The sequence below is a fragment of the Panicum hallii genome, chromosome 2, assembly GCF_002211085.1.
Source record: "Panicum hallii strain FIL2 chromosome 2, PHallii_v3.1, whole genome shotgun sequence".
Lineage (NCBI taxonomy): Eukaryota > Viridiplantae > Streptophyta > Magnoliopsida > Poales > Poaceae > Panicum > Panicum hallii.
Window position 1 is genome coordinate 17,189,862 of NC_038043.1, and position 21,167 is coordinate 17,211,028.

Here is a 21,167-nt window from a genome sequence, read left to right on the forward strand (position 1 = left end):
ATGTTCCAAAAATCACAGGCAGCACATGATGAGGACATCGCCACTAACGATACATCCACACCTACACCAGTATCTACTTCAACAACACCTCTTGGTCCTATTACTCACGCTCGTGCTCGTTGGCTTACTCATCAAGTAAGTTCACTCTTAAGCTCAGGTTCATCGTATTTAGAGAATGGAGACACGTGCACTCTTGTTTTACTCAGGAACAATGGATTGGATCAAAAGGGAAGAGGCATCGCGCAGGCTTGATTCGGACTGCAGGACAGACATGACTTGTGACAGCCGCCACGACTTCATCCAGACTCCATTTTGGTCGGTCGTATACTTTCTGGAAAGCTTATCAAATCTACTTTCCAACGGATCTGGAATCACCTACATATCTATTCGGAGTCAACCGCAATCCTAGATTTACTACAGAGTCCTTTTCAGCTACGGTGCTGTGTCACCCTAATTTGGCCCAACGGGCCGTGTATCAAGTTGAGTCCAAGACGGATATGTCCTAGGGTTGGAACACAACCCCAGCACCCTTGTGGTTGTTCTCCCACTTCTTTATAACCTTTAGCCGCTGTCAAGAACACTCAGGTTTTGTTAGATGCAAGTTTAGCTTTTGCTACTTCCTTGTAGACGCGCGTGCTGATCCAGCCACCCGTCCACTTGTTTTCGGAACCCCATCAATATTGAGATTCGGTTTGAGACCTTCAATTATATCTCCTAATTTCAATACTTGTTCTACTTGTTCTTGCTAGTTCTTCGATTGCTTGCAGGACGACTGCCCTAGTGGCCGGGTGTCGCGCTCCACAAGATCGTGGCAACCAAAGGAGGTGGTGTATCGGTTGCTAAGGCGCAGCATCCTTGGAAGGCTATAGTCGGGCTGTGAACGTCGTCTCCTCCATCAATCGAGTTATTCCACGCCTCTCATCGAAAGACCAGGAACAAACCCTAACGGGTTCACATCAGCACAAGCATAGATCATGAGATACAATTAAATCACTCATTTCCTAACAATTAATCTAGAGTACAAAATAAACAGAACTAACTTAAGTGCATAACAGAAAACTTGTAGATATTGACTAGTATAACTCAGAACAATTGAGATTGCTATTTTTAGAATTTTCTACAAATTTCTAGGAATTTTCAAATTTCACTGAAATAGATTTGAAAGACTCAGACTACTTTGCAGAAAGGACCCTAGAACTTTTCAAATCAAGGCAATCAAGTCCTTGGCCGGACTTGACAGAGGACAGGGGAAAGGCGGTGGCGTTCTGGCGAGGGGAGTCACCGGTGGTGAGGGGCCAGGGGTGGAGGAGCACAAGGAAGTAGAGAGGGACCTCGGGCGGCGTTCGGGTAGAGCTGGGGTGGTCGAAGGCGGGCCGGCCACAGAGCTCTGCTCCAGGCGGCGGCGGCAGGTGGCGGCGGTGGCGCTCCGGTGGTCATGAGCGGCGGGGAAGGGGTCGGGAGCTTCAGTGTGCTGTGGGGAAGCTAGCTGCGGGGTCGATTGGAGCCGAGGAAGGTCGGGGAGGGGTGCTCCACGGTGAGCAGGGGGCGGCGCGGCCATGGCATGCGGTGGCGCCTCTGTCGCGCGGGCAGGAGCTCGGCCTGGCTCAAGGAGAAGTGGAGCAGGTGCGGGGTGAGGCGAGGCAGCGTGGAACGCAAAGAATCGCAGCGGGACGGCGGAGGATGGCCGGATATTAGGGCTCGACGTGGAGGTCCGAGCATCGCGGCGAAGGGCACTCCGGCGGCTGACAGCTCTGTTTGAAGTAGAAAGGAGAAGAGAAGCCGAGTGCGGAAGAGAAAGGAGAATACGTTGGCAACTTGCTCACTGACTTAAGTAGAAGGATGAGGAAGCAAGGGCACGGTACGGCAGGCGGCGGCAAACAGCGGCCGGCAGGGCACGGCCGAGCCGCAGGACCGCGTGGCGGCCGCGAAGGAAACCAGAGGGGAGGGCTAAGGCAGTGACCTAGTGCCGAGGCGACGCGTGGAACGGCGTAGAGGCTGGCACATGCGAGGCAGAGCGGTGGCACGATGGTGGCAGGGGCGGCGCAGAGCCCGCAGAGAAGAAGCAGAGGAGGAAGAAAAGGGGGATGAATTCAGGGACTGGTTTGCAAAATAGAGAAATCCTAGGGGCTTATAGGTAAACCATAATTTTCCATAAATCTAGGGCTCAAATGAGAAAATGGTAAAAACAAAAGTTGCAGTACTTTTCAAAAGCTACAACTTTTCTTTAAGGTTCAAATTCAAAAACTCAAATTATCAGGTGTTATTTTGAACCTTGGACTAAATTCAAAACTATAAAGTTTTCTTATCCTCATGAGTGTAAAATTCATAAAGTTCAGGACCTATTTGCAAGCTTTCATGTAATGTCATGATGACTTACATTATTACTCTTTAACCCCCTAGTAACTTCGAAAGTTACTTTTGTAATTCAAATACTTGCATAAAAGAGCTCATACTTTTGAATAATTACACCTAGGTCCTTATCTTCACAAACTTCACTCAATTTCACACAATTCAACACATACATTTCAAATGAAACTTTTGGGTAAATACACATTTTTTTAAAGGGGGTAAGGTAAGAAAAATGTGTTTGCAAAACCACCCTTCACCTGTTTTGAAGTTACCCCCCCATCCAAATACATTTTGCAAAAACAACCCTAGTTTTTCCATAATTATAAAAAATACCCCTTATACATGCATTTAAGTTTTTAAAAGCTTCACATAAACACACACAAGCTTTACACTAACAAGCACATACTTCGCACTAACAAATAATGTGTCTAGTTTACAAGTACTTGAACTGTCACAGCCTTCCCCCCTAAAAAGAATCTCGTCCCGAGATTCAGGAAAACAAGAATTGGGGGTTCGATATTGGGACCGGTGTATCTATCATCATAGACTTGTAAAAAGCAAGCCTTAATCTAAGTGCACTATTCCAAAACAACAGTCCAACACTATAAGTCACTCTAGACATCCTTAAAAGAAGCATAGGTACAAGTTTTAAACTCAAAGATCACTTCCATTCAATGTTTTAAATATGCATGCACGTACTACACGTCCTCACAAACAAAAATAACTGCCAAGTAATCTTGGTCTTAGGTGGTTAATTACAGTGGCATCATATAGATACGTCTCTCCCTATAATATCTAGTCGACAGATCCTAACCGTTCAGAACCTATCGAATCGTGGTTAGCATACCTACAGAAAACACAATATGTATATACTGAACCTTTCATGCCAGCATGTCATGAAAGCATCCCCAAACAGTACTGTTCACTATAGAAACAGCATCCGTACCATTACCGCCGTACAGACAATGTTAACATACGTCGTTAAAACAACGTATTCACGGGTATCGCAAAATGCGGGGGTATTGCTGTTCATACCCTGTACCTAACTATATACTCCCAATATAGTCAACCGAAGTTGATACATTGGCAGCATCTCAAGTAGGCCACTGCTTGAGAAATAGCGTTCGGTTCATATCACCGACGGGAAGGCTAACTCCCCAGTTAGCTGAGGATCCTTACCTCCTTACCTCACTATCGAAGGTGTCATTATAGAAAGTAAAGTTTAGTTGTGCATGAATTTAAGTTTTGAAAGAAAAGTAATGCTGGTAGTTAGGGTTATATATATATATTATAGCCACCTCTAATTCCCTTAATAAGCATAACCCTAGGGCTTTACGTACTAAGCACAACCCTTAACAAGTCCAACGTATTTTTGCTAAATACTTTGTTGGCCAAATTTTACACTAAAAACATTTTTAAGGCTAATCATATCTTCAGGGTAGACTTGTTAGCTCTGATACCAGCTGTGGCAGAACCAATCTGAATTACACCGGCTAAAGTACGCAAGTCCACTCTCATGGGCTCCAACGTACTTCAAACGGTGTAATCCCTTGGCCTGCCGGGTAACGTCCCGATAAACCACCGAATGCGGGATCAAACAAGGTACCTCGCACGAAGGCGAGTCCAGAGATACAACTGCCATCATATTTTACATCACAAGCATTTATGTTACAAGAATTTTTCCATAAGTAGTATCAGTTCTTAAACTGATAGAATTTATTACAAACCAGTTTGAAGTTTCAAGTTCACGGCAGCAGAGTTTAAAATACGACAACTATACACGTCGCTAGTAGGGACATCATGCTAAGCCCTAGCATGACATCACTCGGTATGATTAGTGTTGGCCGGGGACGGGTCCCATTCCACGGACCAACCATCGGGCAGAGCATAAGGCCATGGTACAGGTAGAGCAGATTCCTCAGGGGGATTACCTGGAACAAAAGTTACATTGCAAGACTGAGTATTCTAATACTCAGTAAGGCTTACCCATTCATGGTATACTTAGCCATGTAACTAGACTATGAGGGCTTGTAATGGTTTTGGGTTTAGTTTCACCTGAAAAGCAACAAAGAGTAGATCCTTACTTTTCAAATTTTAGCTTTCACATTCTAGTGGATTATCCATTCTAGGTAAGCAAATATAGCTATTCAAGCATGGTAGAACTTTTTCCGCAAATATCATCTTTAATCTTCATCAGGTTGCTCTTATTACTCTATGTGGCACAGGGATCAAGCAGTCTCAATCTCCGTGAGAAATGGACGATTCTGAATCAAATTTCCAACCTTGCAAGGCAAACCTAACTCACATGCTTGGAACATCCAACGATGATTCCGAAGCAACCGTTTGCCTTTCATTCCGACTCGTGGATCAGTGCCACCACAAGTGACTGTAGGACCATACGACTACCAAAGTGCAGGACATACGCCTGTAGCGCGACTACATGACCGTACTCCTATCCGCCTGTGCGAAACATACACCTACAGTGTGCGTGACTGTAGGACACACTCACATCCGCTGCAGAACGTACTCCCGCACATCGGTGCGTGTGCGAAAAACCAAATTATGAGTGGTGGAGGGTATGTCCACTCCTCGGGCCGACCGGTTACTAGGCTTTCGTGGCATGTGGCTAGTATTTCAAATGCTTAACCACCGCTACCACACACTATGACCTTATCAAATTTTCATCAACACAGACGGGGTTCTTACCCAGGTCATGAATCATAATCACAACCCCGTCCGTCATCCCTATAGTGGTTGCAGGATTGTAAACATTGCAACTCCTATAAAGCTCACGAGTGATAGGCAATCACTCGACTTCTACTGGTCCTATTAGCTTAGCTTAGCAACTAGTTGGACTCAGGTTCTAGTATTCAATACATAGGTTCCTAGGAATATGCAACTAAGGTTTCAAAGTAATTCCTAGAAACATAAATGCACAAATAGACATATATAAATAGATATAATTGCAGTGTAGCAAAAATAGCGGTTAATGTCCGGGGCTTGCCTTTACTGGTGGGGTTGGAGTCAGGGATGTTAGTATTATTATCTTCTGAAGTTTGGTTCGGGGCTTCAGATAATCCCTTGGTGACGTTCACTTGGTCTTCAGAAACATCCTCTGCAGACTCCTGGGAGATCTCGTAAGTACCATCTGTGGAAGTAGTCGTATCTACATGCGATGCAACATTACATTCAAAGTGTGCACATAAAACTATTTTACTTCACGATAAAGTTGCAATCCAACACTCACTTAACATATTACTCATATAATAACCAAAAAGATCTGAAACTAAACTTAGATAGAGCTTTAGGTGGACAACTAATTAAGATCGGCTATTTGTTGAAGATTACAACAAAGCCGATTGGAAACAACAGGGGTTCAGCCGATAGAATTTGTAAAGGAGGGAGCTATCTACACAGTTTTAGGAAATCTGCTGATTTCGGTTTCGAAGAGAAATCGGCAGGAGCGGTCTCTGTATGTGAGTAGAAAAGATTAGCCGATTCGAGTTCACCTGGGGTCAAATTGGCTGATATGGATAGGAATGTTGAAGGTACAGTACTTTAAGGATAGAAAAAGGAAGGATCTTGCCGATTGTATTATCAGCATGTTTTTGGTCTATCCGATTGGTTGGTACATTGGCCTTGGCCTTAGCCAATTCATGTGCATCAGGTCTAGCCGATTGGATGTCTACTGGTGCTAGCCGATTGGCCAAAGCTGTATCGGCCGTGCCTAACAGAGACTCTTACTGTGCTAACTTGCCGATCTGTGGTGGTGCGTTTCTGTGACACTAAGGTAAATAGTATTGTCACACTCTAAGTTTTAGTGCGATGTTATGTGCAAAATGTGGTAAAAGTATGTTTAAAAATTTAAGTACTAAGTGAAAAGGGTTATTTATATAATTATATTTTAATAAAGGTCCTTTAGTGCTAAATGGATAAACATGGAGGGTAGAATTCAAATGTATGAGGGTTATTTTGCAACAGTCAAAAACTTGTGTTTAAATCACAAAAGTAGGTGGAACTACCCTTTGGATATATTTGTAGTGTAGTTTTAAAATAGGATTTATGCAAAGTTTGTAAATCTTGTTAAGTTTCAAATTACTTGCAAATCCTTAGCTCTTCTGCAAATGATCCTTAAAACAAAGTTGTACATTTTGAAATTTCATACAGTTTTGCTTTTGGGCCCATCTCCATTTGAGCATAGGTTTAAAAGTTATTGATGCATTATAGTAGGGTCCCTGCATTTCTCGGATATTACATTTAGGTCCTCCTTCGTCTACCTCTCTCTCCCTCCTCTCTGTTTCTCTCCCGCGCGCCGCCGCTGCTCTGCCCCGGCCATGTGCGCCACCCCTACCGCTCCAGAACCCCTCTACGCCCGTGCACGTGCCACCCCGGCCTCTGCCCCGCCGCTTCCCGCCCTCGCGCTGGCCACCCCTACCCTCGCCACGTCGCCTGCCGTCTGCCCGAGTTGCACCTCGCCGCCGCTCGCCGTCGGAGCATCTTCCACGCCACCTCATGCCTTCCGATGTTCCATGCGTCACCCCTCTGCAGTGCCGCCGCCCTCCCGACCCCGTGCTGGCCTGCCCGTGCACCCTCCACGTCGCTAAGCTTCTGCCCGAGCGCCGCCGCGATCGCCACGCACGTCACCGAGACGCCCGCTCCTATTTCCGCGCGAGGCTATCTTCTCCTGGATCCCGAGCGCTCCCTAAAGCTTCTAGCACTCCTGCTCTCGCGTTTGCACACGCACAACTCACCTGACCCCTCCTGTTCCGATCATCTCCCGCTGCCCGATCACCGCCGCCGTCCCTGCTCACCGTCGGCAGCCTCCACCACTGCTTCCCCCTTCCAATTCGAAGCACAAACAGCATCCCCACGAACCACTGAAGCTCATGGAGCAAACCAATTGCATGTTCTTCCACCAGAATCACCGGACCGCAGCACCGGCGAGCCCCTTTACACCGCCGCCGCTCGGCCCCCCGTCGACCCACCAATACAGGCCTTCTCCGTCCCGATCAACAACACCAGCAGCACCACATCAACCTCCTGAAGTGATCCCGCCCCTCCTGCATTGCCCTCCATCGCCCTAGCCTGCAGAACGCCAGCCGCCATTGCCGCCGGTGAGAACCCGAGCTCCACCCCGCCGGCGATCACCCCTCTCCGACCTGTCTCTGTCCAAATTGAGTTGGGGGAAAGTATCCCCGCACTCCCCCAGTGCTCACGCGTGTCTTGTAGGTCATGCTGGACTAGATCATCTCCGGCCTAGACCTCGCCGCTGGCGAGAACGCCGGAGACAGAGGTGCCGGACGCCGTCGAGAGCCGGCAAGGGCTTATTTGTGATGCTCTTTTCTTTTCTAAGGGCCTAAGTACTAAAATCCAGGGACCCCAGTGCAAAATCCTTTGTTATTTTATGTGTGTAAAGCTGCTAGCTTGTAAAATCAATAGGAAATTGTAGAAAACTCTAAAAATTGTCAAACCAATTTTGTTGGAAACTAGATTTCAAACCCTACAACTTTTATTAATGAAGTTTAGTTTTAAACTAAATATTTGTGAATCTATTTTAAACTTAAGGTAAAGAAGTGTAGGGTGCATAACTTCTACATGCTAGCTTGGTTTAATGTGATTTTTGGTATGTAGCTTCTATAGGTCATGTGGGAGCTGGTGTAAAAGTTTCAAACTTAGCACTGTTTTGTAGTTTAAGGTCTTTTGAATTTGGGTAATTCAAATTTCAGATGATTTGAAATTAATTAAGCATGTTCCGTAGACTTAATTAATTAGATCTTTTTGTCATAATCAAATATGTTGATAATTGGTCTATAACTAAATTTTCAAGACTTTATAATTCTATTTACCTAAGATTTGAATTTAAACTGGAAATTTGAATTCAAAATTCAAATATTTTAGTTCCTGTTTTCAGTAAATCCAATACTATAATCATAACTTAAATATAAATGATAATTCAAGACTAAACCCCCCTTGTTTCATGAGTTCATGTGTGTTAGCTATTTGGATTGCAACTTTATTGTGAAATAAAATCTTAAACTCAAACACCATCTCACTTAAATTATTGCATATCATGTAGAATCAACAACGCTTGACGACAGAGACTACGAGTTGGTCTTGGGACAAGACCAAGGGTTTTCTGAAGACCCGATAAACGTCGCCGAGGATCTAACTGAAGCCCCAAACCAAAGTTCGGAAGTCGCTGACACTCCTGCCCCCAACCCCACTCAAGAAGGCAAGCCCCGATGCATACCCTAGTATTTCCATGTATTACAATTTCATTACTATATTATGTATCTTGCATTATGTCTAGGAGTTGAAATGAAACCCTAGTTGCATAAGATCTTAGGGATCCAATGTATTGTACCCGAGTCCTTATCGCATTAGACGCTCTACTAAATAGGGCCGGTAAAAGTCGAGTGATTTTCTGTCACTTGCGCGATATAGGAGTTGAATGTTTACCATTCTGCAGTCACTATAAGGATGATGGACAGGGTCATGTGCTGTATCATGACCTGAAGTTTTACCCTGTCTGTTTTGTTAAAAGTTGATAAGGTCGATATGTGTGGTAGTGGTGGCTAAGTGTTTGAAAGTACTAGCCACATGCCGCGACATATGGTAAAGCGGTAAGCCTAGTACCTGAATGACCCAACAAATGGACATGTCTCCACCACTCGACTTTTATTTTATGTTTACACGCACCGACATTTTGGAGTACGTTCTGCATGGCAGACGGGAGTACGATCATGTAGTCGCGCTACAGACGTACGTCATGCACAATTGGTGTGCGTACGGTCCTGTAGTCGCTTGTGGTGGCCCTGATCCATAACCCGGAATATGAGGGAAACGGTTGCTTCGGAATGATCTTTGGACGTTCCAAGTGTGTGAGTTAGGTTTACCCTTGCAAGGTTGAAACTCGGTTCAGAATCGTCCATCTCTCGCGGAAATTGAGACTGCTTATTCCTTCTGCCATATAGAGTAAGAAGTGTAACCATTGATAGAATAATCTTGATGAATGATAATCTCTACCTTGCTTGCTTAGTGTAGGTGCTTACCTAGAATGGATAATCAACTAGAATCTGAAGCTAAAATATGAAAGTAGATCATACTCTTTGTTGCTTTTCAGCTGAAAATAAACCCAGAACCTTTGCAATGCCTTCATGAGTCTAGTTACGGGCTAAAGTGTACCCAACCCCGGGTAAGCCTTGCTGACTATTAGAATACTCAGTCTTGCTAGTATCATTTTCAGGTATAATCTTCGAGAACCCCGTAGATAGTCCTGCGTGGCCAACTTCTGTTCCACATGGCTGGTCCGTGGAGTGGGATCCGTCCCCGGGTGGCAGTGACCCTCCTGAGTGACACCACGCCTTGGGCTGAGCATGGTGTCAACCTTTACGACGTATGTAGTCGCGTGTTTATCTTTCCTTCCGCTGCAAGCATGGACAAGCTGTTTGGCTTGTCGGTTTAAACACTGTTTGTATAATTTTTACTTTGAGTTTGAGCAAGGTTTGTAATAATATTTGAATATCTGTAAATTAAAAGTTGATGAGTTGTACTGTGATTGTAAACTCACCTTCGTTCGAGGTAAACCTGCTTCGATCCTATTGAACCGTGGTTGTATCGGGCGGAGACCTGACAGACCAATGGGTTGTTCCGTTTGAAGTGCGTTGAGTTAGTATCGGCTAAATCACGATGACTGGCGCACTTGAGCCGGAATAATTCAGGCGGTTCTGCCACGGCTGGTATCAGAGCTGTAGGTTTACCCTTACGACTACAGTAGCTCTTAAAAAGTGTTTTCAGGATAAAATTTGCCAACAAATGAATTTACAACGTGCGTTGGATTCGTTAAGGTTGGTGTTAGAACGCAAAGCCCTAGGGATGTATATGGGTAATATTAGGTGGCTGCTAGAATATGTATATATGTATAGATAGCTCTGACTTGCAGCTCTATTTTCTGTCCAAACTTAAATTCATGCACAACCCAACCTTACTTTCTGTAACGACACCTGCGGTTGTGAGGTAAGAAGGTAAGGATCCTCAGCTAACTGGGGAATTAGCCTTCCCGTCGGTGATGCGAATCGAACGCTGTTTCTCAAGTAGTGGCCTACTTGAGATGCTGCCAATATATCAACTTAGGTTGATTATATTGGGAGTATATGGTTCGGCGCAGGGTATGGCGATCGCTGTTTATACCCCCGCAATTTGCGGTACCCTTGTGAATACGTTGTTTCGATAACGTATGTTAACGTTATCTGTACGGCGGTAATTGTACAGATGTTGTTTCTATAGCGAACAATACTGTTTGGGGATGCTTTCATGTCGTGCTGCCATGAAAGGTTCATGATATATATATATGTGATCTTTTGCAGGTACACTAACCACGATTAATAGGTTAAGACGGATAGGACTTATCGACTAGTTATTAGTGAGAGACGTATGGGTTATGCCACCGAAATTAACCGCGTAAGTCCGAATATATTCGGCAGTTGTTTTTGGTTGTGAGGACGAATAATACGTGCATGCATAATCCATTATCGAACAAACGAATGCAATGTATGTTTAATTCTGTTAAGGATGAATAGTGTGTTGTTTATCTCTAGAATGGGTTGATAGGTTTCTCATGGTAGTTCTAAGTTGAGTATCTTAAGTACCTTAGGCATCTATCTGATTTCCAGTCTTTGTTGTAATCAGAATTGATTACCTCGTTCCATTTGTCTTGTGATTTCTCAGCAAGGTAAAAAGTCTCACCATTTGTATTCTTGTTGCAGATGGCAGCCCCTCCTAACGTCTTTTGGGATCCGGCCAGGCATTTCCATACAGATGCTTTGCATTGGGAGGGTTTCCCTCATTTGCTTTGGGAATCTTTACGTTCTTTCTTCTATACCGAACCTCCACAGTATGACGCAGTGGAGTACCAGGAAGAGCGTGTTCGCCGATGTCGAGTTAGAATGACTATTCCTCAGCATCCTTTCCGCTCCCAATGGCAGCCTATTGAAGTTGATGTGATGGGCTATCGAATAGTTGACACCATTGAAGGAGCAGCACTGGAAGCCATTTAGCTTTTCTGCAATCAACATCCAAGAGAAGCCGCAGGACAGCCGATCGGTATATTTTCTACCACTGATCCCAATGATCCAGAATGGAACCTCAGAGTAGTCCCCGAAGGTCACAGGTTAGAATATTCCACGAAGGAAGCACTTCGGGGTACTATACGGTTTATGGATGTGCAGCATCATTATCAACTGCTACTACGTCGCGAGATGGGTCAATTGATCAATACTGCGTGAAGTTACTATAGGGAGGCTGACCGACAAGTCACCCAAATACAGCAGCTTCAAGCTTCGGTGACAGAGAAGGAAGAAATCATCGCTGCCCGGGAAGAGACCATTCATCACCGCGAAGATCAGATCAATGAGAGTGATGCGATAATCACCCAACGCAACACGATCATTGAGTTTCTCGAAGAACAGATCCACGACCTCATCCTCGAGGTTGATGATGCCCAAGCCCAGATCAATGAACTTCAACAGCAGCCCGCACCTCCTGCTGCACCAGCCCCTGAAGAGGAAGAAGATCCTGAAGAAATTGAGGGAGTCTCCAAGATTGATTCTGAGCACGGAGATCCTATTATCAGTCCCCATCATTCTTCTTCTGGCAGTCAGTCATTAGTAGGCAACTTTGATGACTTTTAGTTTTGGTTGGGTGCGTGAAAGTCTAGCTGTAATTAGTGTAGAAAGATGTGACATAGGTAGTGCGTAGTATATTTAGATCAAGAGCCACTTGTTGTGTTATATGTGGCATGTGTACTTAGGCAATGGCTTGTAGTGGTTAAAGTGCGCTGATGTAAGATGTAAGGATCACCAGTGTTTGAGTAGTAATCTAAATCTTGTGTTTTATTATCTTGCTCAACATCCTTGCATCTGATCTGAGTGGATTGAATGGAGCATATGAATTACACTCTATTTGGTAATTGTATATCATCTGAAATTGGAGTAAGAATATGGTTGATAATGGATATCTCCTTTATTTCAGATGGTTGGAGCTACTCGCGGAACCCCAGAAGGATTCCGGACAGATCAGGCCAGCGGTTCTCAACAACCACCACCGCCACCTCCAAATCTGGCCGAGGTCATGGCCCGACAAACAGAACTCCTCAACCAGCTTGTGCAGGCTCAGATGGGCCACTTCCATCAGCAATCCCGAGGCCGAGATGAACCCTTATCGGCCAGTTATCAAGACTTCCTCAGTACCCAGCCTCCACTATTCCATAAGGCGGACGAGCCTCTTGATGCCGACGCTTGGCTTCGTACCATCGAGTCCAAGTTTGCCTTATTATCTACCCCATGTTCGGATGAGAACAAGGCGCTTTTTGCGGCCCAGCAACTCCGTGGCACAACTTGCCTATGGTGGGATCATTTTCATGCCATGCAGCCTGCCTATCATGTCATCACTTGGGATGAGTTTCGGACTGCGTTTCGAGCGCATCATATCCCCGAAGGACTCATTGAGCGAAAGCTCAATGAATTTCTAAACCTGACTCAGGGAACTCACACCGTCATGCAATACGCATAAGTGTTCAACCACTTGTGCCAATACGCGGGATACCATGCGGACAGTGATGCCCGCAAAAGAGATCGTTTTTGCCGAGGCCTGAACACCAAACTTAAAGAACAATTGAATTTGGTAAGGGCCGGTAATTTCAATGAGCTAGTCAATATAGCCATCACTCAGGAAGACTGTATCTCAGCCCACAGAGTAGAAAAGAAAAGGAAAACACCCACAGGGCCCTCAACGACACAACCACCAAGGTATCGGTTGGTCCCAAGCACCGCTCCTCGAGCCCCGCCTTGAAGCAATTTGCCTGGCAGATGGGTAGCTAGACCACCCCAACAGGCACGATTAAACCGACCACTGACACCTCAGCCTCAGTAGCAACAACAACAAGGTCCGCGGCCGAGCTTTCTGCCCGTCAATCAAGGCAACTATCGTTGTTTCAACTGCGGAAGCCCATCCCATTTCATCAAGGATTGCCCTCAACCTAGGAAGTCTTTCCAAGGGCAAACATCCGGTCCAACCAGCAAGGGCACGAGCAAGAGGCAAGTGGTCCAGGTCCGCCAAGGAAGGGTGAACCTCACCACACTCTCTGAACTCCCCGAAGGGACACCAATAATGACGGGTACATTTTCTATCAGCCATCACCCAGTAGTTGTTCTTTTTGACACTGGTGCCACCCATAGCTTTGTCAGTGCAAAGTTTGGAACTAAAATTGGCTTGGACCTTTATCCTGTTAATGGGATGTATATAATAACAACTCCTGGCGGTAAGATATCCTCAAACCAAGTTTGTAGAAGCGTACCAATTCAAATGGATAAAAATCTGATGAGGACAGATCTACTATTACTAGACCTAGAAGGAAGGGATGTCCTCTTAGGTATGAATTGGATGACCCAGCATCATGTGTCATTAGATATCTCTTTCCGAACTATGGAGATAGATTCACCTGAGTATGAACCTACCATTCTCTATCTCCCACAACAGCAATACCTTAACCCTTGCACCTACGCTACAAGTGGGATCAAGCTAAAGGATATCCCTATCATTTGTGAATACCCAGATGTCTTTCCAGACGATTTGCCTGGAATGCCCCTAGATAGAGATATCGAGTTTATCATTGAACTCCAACCTGGTACAGCCCCTATCTCTAAGAGATCCTACCGTATGCCTCCTAACGAGTTGGCCGAGTTGAAAATCCAACTCCAAGACCTCTTAGACAAGGGTTTCATTCGTCCAAGTGCATCACCATGGGGTTGTCCAGCCTTATTTGTGAAGAAGAAATATAATAGCCTAAGGCTATGTGTAGATTATCATCCTCTCAATACGGTAACTATCAAAAACAAGTATCCCTTACCCCGCATTGATATTCTCTTTAATCAGCTAGCCGGAGCTAAAGTATTTTCCAAGATTGATCTTCATTCCGGCTATCACCAAATTAAGATCCGGCCAAGTGACATTCCAAAAATGGCCTTCTCCACTCGATATGGTCTATATGAATACCTAGTCATGTCGTTTGGTCTCACCAATGCTCCAGCATATTTTATGTATCTCATGAATTTTGTCTTCATGCAAGAACTCGACAAATTTGTTGTGGTCTTTATTGATGACATCCTGATCTATTCCAAAAATCCAAAAGATCATGCCAAACATCTTCATATCATTCTTCAGCGATTAAGAGACCACTATTTATACGCCAAATTCTCCAAGTGCGAGTTTTGGTTAGATACAGTGAAATTTCTGGGCCATACCATCTCTGGTGACGGGATATCCGTTGACCCTAGCAAAGTACAAGAAGTGATGGATTGGAAACCCCCAACCTCAATCCATCAGATCCGTAGTTTTCTCGGTCTAGCGGGCTATAATCGTCGCATCATCCTGGATTTCTCCAGAATAGCCAAACCTATGACCGAACTACTAAAGAAAGGTATCAAATTCTCTTGGGATCAATGTGACACTCAGGTATTTAGCTTGGTCACACCTTAGAGTTTTGGTATGCTTTTATGTCCAAAGAATGGCAGAGGTGTGTTTACTGTGTGCAATGTTAAGGAAAAAGTGATATTTATGTAATTAAACTTAACTAGAGGTCCTTTTATGCAAAATGGGTGGATATGGAGGGAGAAGTTTAAAACCATGAGGGTTGTTTTGCAAAAGGTGGTAACTGTGGTTAAACTGTAAAAACATGGGAAATTACCGTTGTGTATATTTGTAAAAGTAATTTTATCCATAGGACTTACATAAAATGTGAAAATATTACTAAGTCTATAGTATCTTCAAAACTGTTGCTCAACTGCAGATGAACCTTAAAGAGAAGTTGTAGAGTTTGAAAAACTATGCACTTTTGCTTTTTGGACCATATCCATTTGAGCACTGGTTTAAAAGTTGCAAGCTCTTTCTAGTCAGGTCCCTGCTTTTCTCTGATTTTGCAAATTGGTCCCTGGTTCAGTTCTTACCCCTTCTTCCTCCTGGCGCCTCTGCTCCCTCTGCTCTCTGCCCTGCTTCTGGTTTTCCCTGCCGCCGGCACAGTACGCTGATCTTGGCCGCCGCCGGCCACCCCCTGTCCCTCCTCTCGCCCACGCGTCGCCTCACCATCCCTCCACCGCTCTAACCCCCCCACTTGCTGGTGCCCTACCTACGCGCCACGCCACCCGCGGCACTGCAGCGCCGCCGCCGGTGCCTCTGCCGCCCACCGCGATTCATCGGTTTCTCCACCGTAGCCGCTCAAATTGAAGCTCCGCTCGCTCGTGCTCCCTCCTCTCTTCTCAACCGCCTATAAAAGGCCGCCCGGACCTGCTCGCGCGCGCCAGTTTCCCCGCCGCCCCTCCATTAGCGCCGTCGTGAGCTCGGTCCATAGTGGAGCTTCCCCCTCCGCCCTTTTCCTCCCCAAACCGACCGCACCATCAGCTCCCCCGTCCCCCACCGCACCTCCCCAGCCTGACCCTTTCCTCCTCCGCACGCTGGAACCCCATCGCCGCCGCACGCCTCCGGCCGCCGGCTCGGCCTCCCGTGGGCAGCACTCCTCCGGCCGCCTCGAGTCCCTCCAAGACCACCAATAGGTTGCCCGAAGTCTCCTCATGCTCTCCCTCCTCTTCCCCCTCACCGCCGGCGACCCCCACGGCCGGAATTTGGCCGGACCCGAGCTCCTCCCCGCTGGCCATGGCCGTGGATCCAATTGCTTTGTGTATTTTCTTTCCAGGGGCTTATCCGCTAAATGTAGGGGCTGATTTGTAATAGAAGTAGCTGTTATTTCATGTGAGTGTGTTTCCTGTCTTGCAAAATTCGTAGTAATTCACAGAAAAATCCAAAAATGGCAAAACTAGTTTTGTTAGAAACTAGATTTCAAACTCTATAACTTTTGTTAATGGAGTTTAGTTTGAAACAAAATACTTTTACCTTTATTTTTAAACCTAAGATTAAGGGGTAGTTTATGCTTAACTTTGATATTTCAAGCCTTGTTGCTTATGAAATTGGCATGAAGGTTCTATAAGCTTTAGGTAACTTTGTGCAAAGTTTCAAACTCAAATTTGATTTTAACTTAACTTCTTTTATTTTGAACTTTCAAATTTGAAATGTTAACTAAACCTAATGTATAACCTTTCCTAATTGAAATCTATTGCCATTCTCTAATGTGATATTTTATAATACTTAATATATAATCAAATTTCTAAAACCTATAATCTTTTATTTAAAAATTTTGAATTTAAATTTTGGTTCATTTTAAATTTAATTTAAATGTTTTAGTTCTTATTTGCAATAAACTCCACCATATCTTTGTGATTCCTTTATAAATAGTGTTTCAAACCTAAACCTCTTTATTTTATAAATTCTTGTGTGTTAATTGGATGAGTTACAATATTTGAAATGTGAAATCTTAAATTTAAATTTCACCTTATTTAATTTATTGCATCTCATATAGAATCAACGACGCTCGACGACAGGGACTACGAATTGGTCTTAGGACAAGACCAAGGCTTTTCAGAAGACCCAGCGCAAGTCGTCGATGAACTAACTGAAGCCCCGAACCCGAGTTCGGAAGTCTCTGACATTTTTACCCCCACTCCCACTCAAGAAGGCAAGCCCCGGACATATCCCACTACTTTATTTACACTGCAATCTATATCTTTCTATATTATATCTTGCATTAAGTCTAGGAATTGAAGTGAAACCCTAGATGCATGAATCCAAGAAATCCAATGTAATGCTCCCGAGTCCTTATCGGATAGATGCTCCGCTAATAGGACCGGCAGAAGTCGGGTGATTTCCTATCACTCGCGCGATATAGGAGTTGCATGTTTACATTTCTGCAACCACTATAAGGATGACGGACAGGGTCATGTGTTGTATCATGACCTGAGGATTTACCCTGTCTGTTTTGATAAAAGTTTTAAGGTCAAAATGTGTGGTAGTGGTGGCTAAGCTTTTGAAAGTACTAGCCACATACCGCGAAATATGGTAAGTGGTAAGCCTAGTACCCGATTGGCCCGGCAAATGGACGCGTTTCCACCACTCGACTTTTATTTTATGTTTACACGCACTGACGTGTGGGAGTACGTTCTGCATGGCAGACAGGAATACGGGTTTTGTAGTCACGCTACAGACGTATGTCTTGCACATATAGGGTGTGCGTACGGTCCTGCAGTCGCTTGTGGTGGCCCCGATCCATAACCCGGAATATGAGGGAAACGGTTGCTTCGGAACGCCCGGTTGGTATTCCAAGCGTGTGTGTTAGGTATACCTTGCAAGGTTAAATTCGATTCGAATCATCCGCCTCTCACGAGGATTGAGACTGCTTATCCCTTCTGCCACATTGAGTAAAAATTGTAATTGTTGATGAGATAATCTTGATGGATAACAATATCTATCATGCTTGTTTAGTATAGGTGCCTACCTAGAATGGTTAATGAAACTAGAATCTGAAAGCTAAAACTTGAAAGTAAATTTTACTCTTAGTTGCTTTTTCCGCTAAAATAAACCCAGAGCCTTGAAATGCCTTCATAAGTCTAGTTATGGGCTACAGTATACCCAATCCCGGGTAAGCCTTGCTGAGTATTAGAATACTCAGCCTTGCCAATAACTATTTCAGGTATGACCTACGAGAATCCCACGGGCAACCTTGTGTGGCCAACGTCCGTTCCTTTTGGCTGGTCCGTGGAATGGGACCCATCCCCGGCCGGCAGTGACCCTCCGGAATGACACCAGGCCCTGGGCTAAGCTTGGTGTCTGCCTTCGCGATGTGTGTAGTCGCGTGAACTTTTTCTCCCGCTGTGAATTTGGACAAGCTGTTATGCTCGTCAGTTTGAACATGGTTTGTATAAATTTACTTTTCTGTGAACGCGGTTTGTAATAATGTATGTGTGGCTATAAATTAAAAGTTGATGAGCTTTTCTGTGATGTGAACTCGCCTTCGTACGAGGTAAACCTGCTTCGATCCTGCTGAACCGTGGTTGTATCGGGCGGAGACCCAACAGACCAAGGGATTGTTCCGTTTGAAGTGCGTTGAACTATTTGCAGATGTACGACGATCATTAGCGCACTTGAGCCGGAATAATTCAGGCGGTTCTGCCACAGCTGGTATCAGAGCTGTAGGTTTACCTTTACATCTGGAAAAGTTCTTAAAAAGTGTTTTCTGGATAAAAGTTTGCCAACAAATAAATTTACAAAGTACGTTGGATTCGTTAAGGTTGATGCTTAGTTCGTAAAGCCCTAGGGGTTTATATGGGTAATATCAGGTGGCAATTAGAGTATATATACAAATCTGACTTGCAGCACTACTTTCTGTCAAAACTTAAATTCTTGCACAATCCAATTTTACTTCTTGTAACGACATCTACGAACGGAGGTAAGAAGGTAAGGATCCTCAGCCAACTGAGGGAGCTTGGCCTTCCTGTCGGTGATGCGAACCGAACGCTGTTTCTCAAGCAGTGGCCTACTTGAGATGCTGCCAATATACCAACTTAGGTTGATTATATTGGGAGTATATGGTTTGGCGCAGGGTATGGCGATCGCTGTTCATACCCCCGCATTTTGCGGTACCCCCCGTGAATACGTTGTTTCGACAACGTATGCTAACGTTGTCTGTACGGCGGTAATTGTACAGATGCTGTTTCTATAGTGAACAGTAATGTTTTGGGATGCTTTCATATCGTGCTGCCATGAAAGGTCCATGAGATATATATATATATCTGTGTATTCTTCTGCAGGTACACTGACCACGCTTACGCTATTAGGATGCGTAGGGTTTATCGATTAGTTATATATAGGGAGTGCCGTATGTATTATGCCACCGGAATTAACTACGTAAGTCCGAACATATTCGGCAGTTGTTTTGGTTGTGAGGGCGAGTAGTGCGTGCATGCATCATCTGTTAACAAAAGGATTTTCATATATGAAGGATATGTTGTTTGCCTTAGGAATGGGCTAATGGAGTTTAAATGATAGTTTTAGGTTGGGTATCTTATATAGAATCTGGGTTTTTCATCTGATTACCAATTTTTGCTGTTATCAGAATCAGTTATCTCAAGTATAGTTATCTTGTGAGTCTTCTGTAGAATAATTGCATTTTAGCCATCCGATGCAATTATACCATCATTCCATTGAGCTCTTGTTCTGTGTTGCTGTATTTCTGTATCTCACCATTTGAAATCTTGCTTCAGATGGCTGAGACTCCAAATATTCGTTGGGATCGCGAAGGACACGCTCATACCAATGCCTTGCATTGGGAGGGCTTTCCCCGCCTCTTGTGGGAATCACTTCAGATTTTTGGCTATGATGCACCCCCACTCTATGACGGACATGAGTTTGTTGAAGCGGGTGTCCCTCAGTGTAGGGTGAAGATGATCATTCCGCAGCATCCTTCTCGCTACTTGTGGCAACCTGTCACAATTTGCATGAGTGGCCACCGCCTTGTGGATACCTTCGAGTCTGCGGCACTTGAAGCTATTCATATTTTCTGTGACAAGCACCCCGAAGAAGTGGCTGCCTATCCGATCGGTTTATTCCCAGCCACAGACTCTCGTGAGTGGATCTTCAGGATCTCCTACTGTAGTCATCTATTGGGGGATCTGTCTCTTGAGACACTGCAAGCTCTTATCCGGTTCATGAACGTGCAGCATCAATATCAGTTGCTGCAACGTCGGAGCATGAACCAGTTGTCAATTTTAGCTCAAGCTCACCATGGAACTATCACCCAGCAGCTTGACGAGCTGAATGAGCTTCACACTATCACAAATGCCCAAGTTGACATGTTGGCCCAGCGCAATGTGATCATCAACAACCAAGAAAACCAAATCCATGAGAGGGAGACAGTTATTGCCCAGCGCAATACCATTATTGAGTTCCTCCAGGATCAGGTTCAAGATCTCACCATTGAGCTTGATGATGCTGTCAACCATATCAACGACCTCCATGAGCAGCCCACACCACCTGTAGTGCCAGAAGAAAATGAGAGTGAGGAAGAAGAAGAAGAAGAGCCAGAAGAAATAGAAGGAGAATCGAGTCTTGACTCCGAACACGGTGATCCCGCCCCAAATCCCCAATCCAACCACTCTTCTTCCGGAAGTGTATCGTCAGTGGGAAACCTCAACGACTATTAGCCCGTCGCTTTCCTCGCTGTACTGGATGTAACCTAGGTGGTGTGTAGTTTACCTAGTTATAGAGCCACTTGTTGTATGTGTGGCATAGGCAAAGGTTTGTGATAGCTTGAGTGTGTTAATGTGTGATGTAAGGATATCAGTATCTGTATAGTAATCTAAATCCTGTGTTTGGTTACCCGATTCAATATCCTTGTATCTGCTATAAGTGGTTTGAATGGAACCTATGCATTACATTTCTATTTGATGATTGCATATTATCTGAAATTGGAGCAATATTATGGTTGATAATGGATGTCTCCTTTATTTCAGATGGTTGGAGCTACCCGAGGAACCCCGGAAGGATTCCGGGCAGGTCAGCCTGGTAGTTCTCAGCAACCACCACCGCCACCTCCAAACCTGGCCGAGGTTATGGCCCGGCAAACTGAGCTTCTTAATCAACTTGTGCAAGCTCAAATGGGCCACTATCAGCAGCAACCTCGAGGCTGAGGTGAACCCCTGTCGGCCAGTTACCAGGATTTCCTCAGCACTCAACCGCCATTATTCCATAAGGCCGATGAGCCTTTAGATGCAGACGCCTGGCTGTGAACCATCGAGTCCAAGTTCGCCTTATTACCAGCTCCATGTTCAGATGAGAATAAGGTGCTCTTCGTAGCTCAGCAACTCAGAGGACCCGCTCGT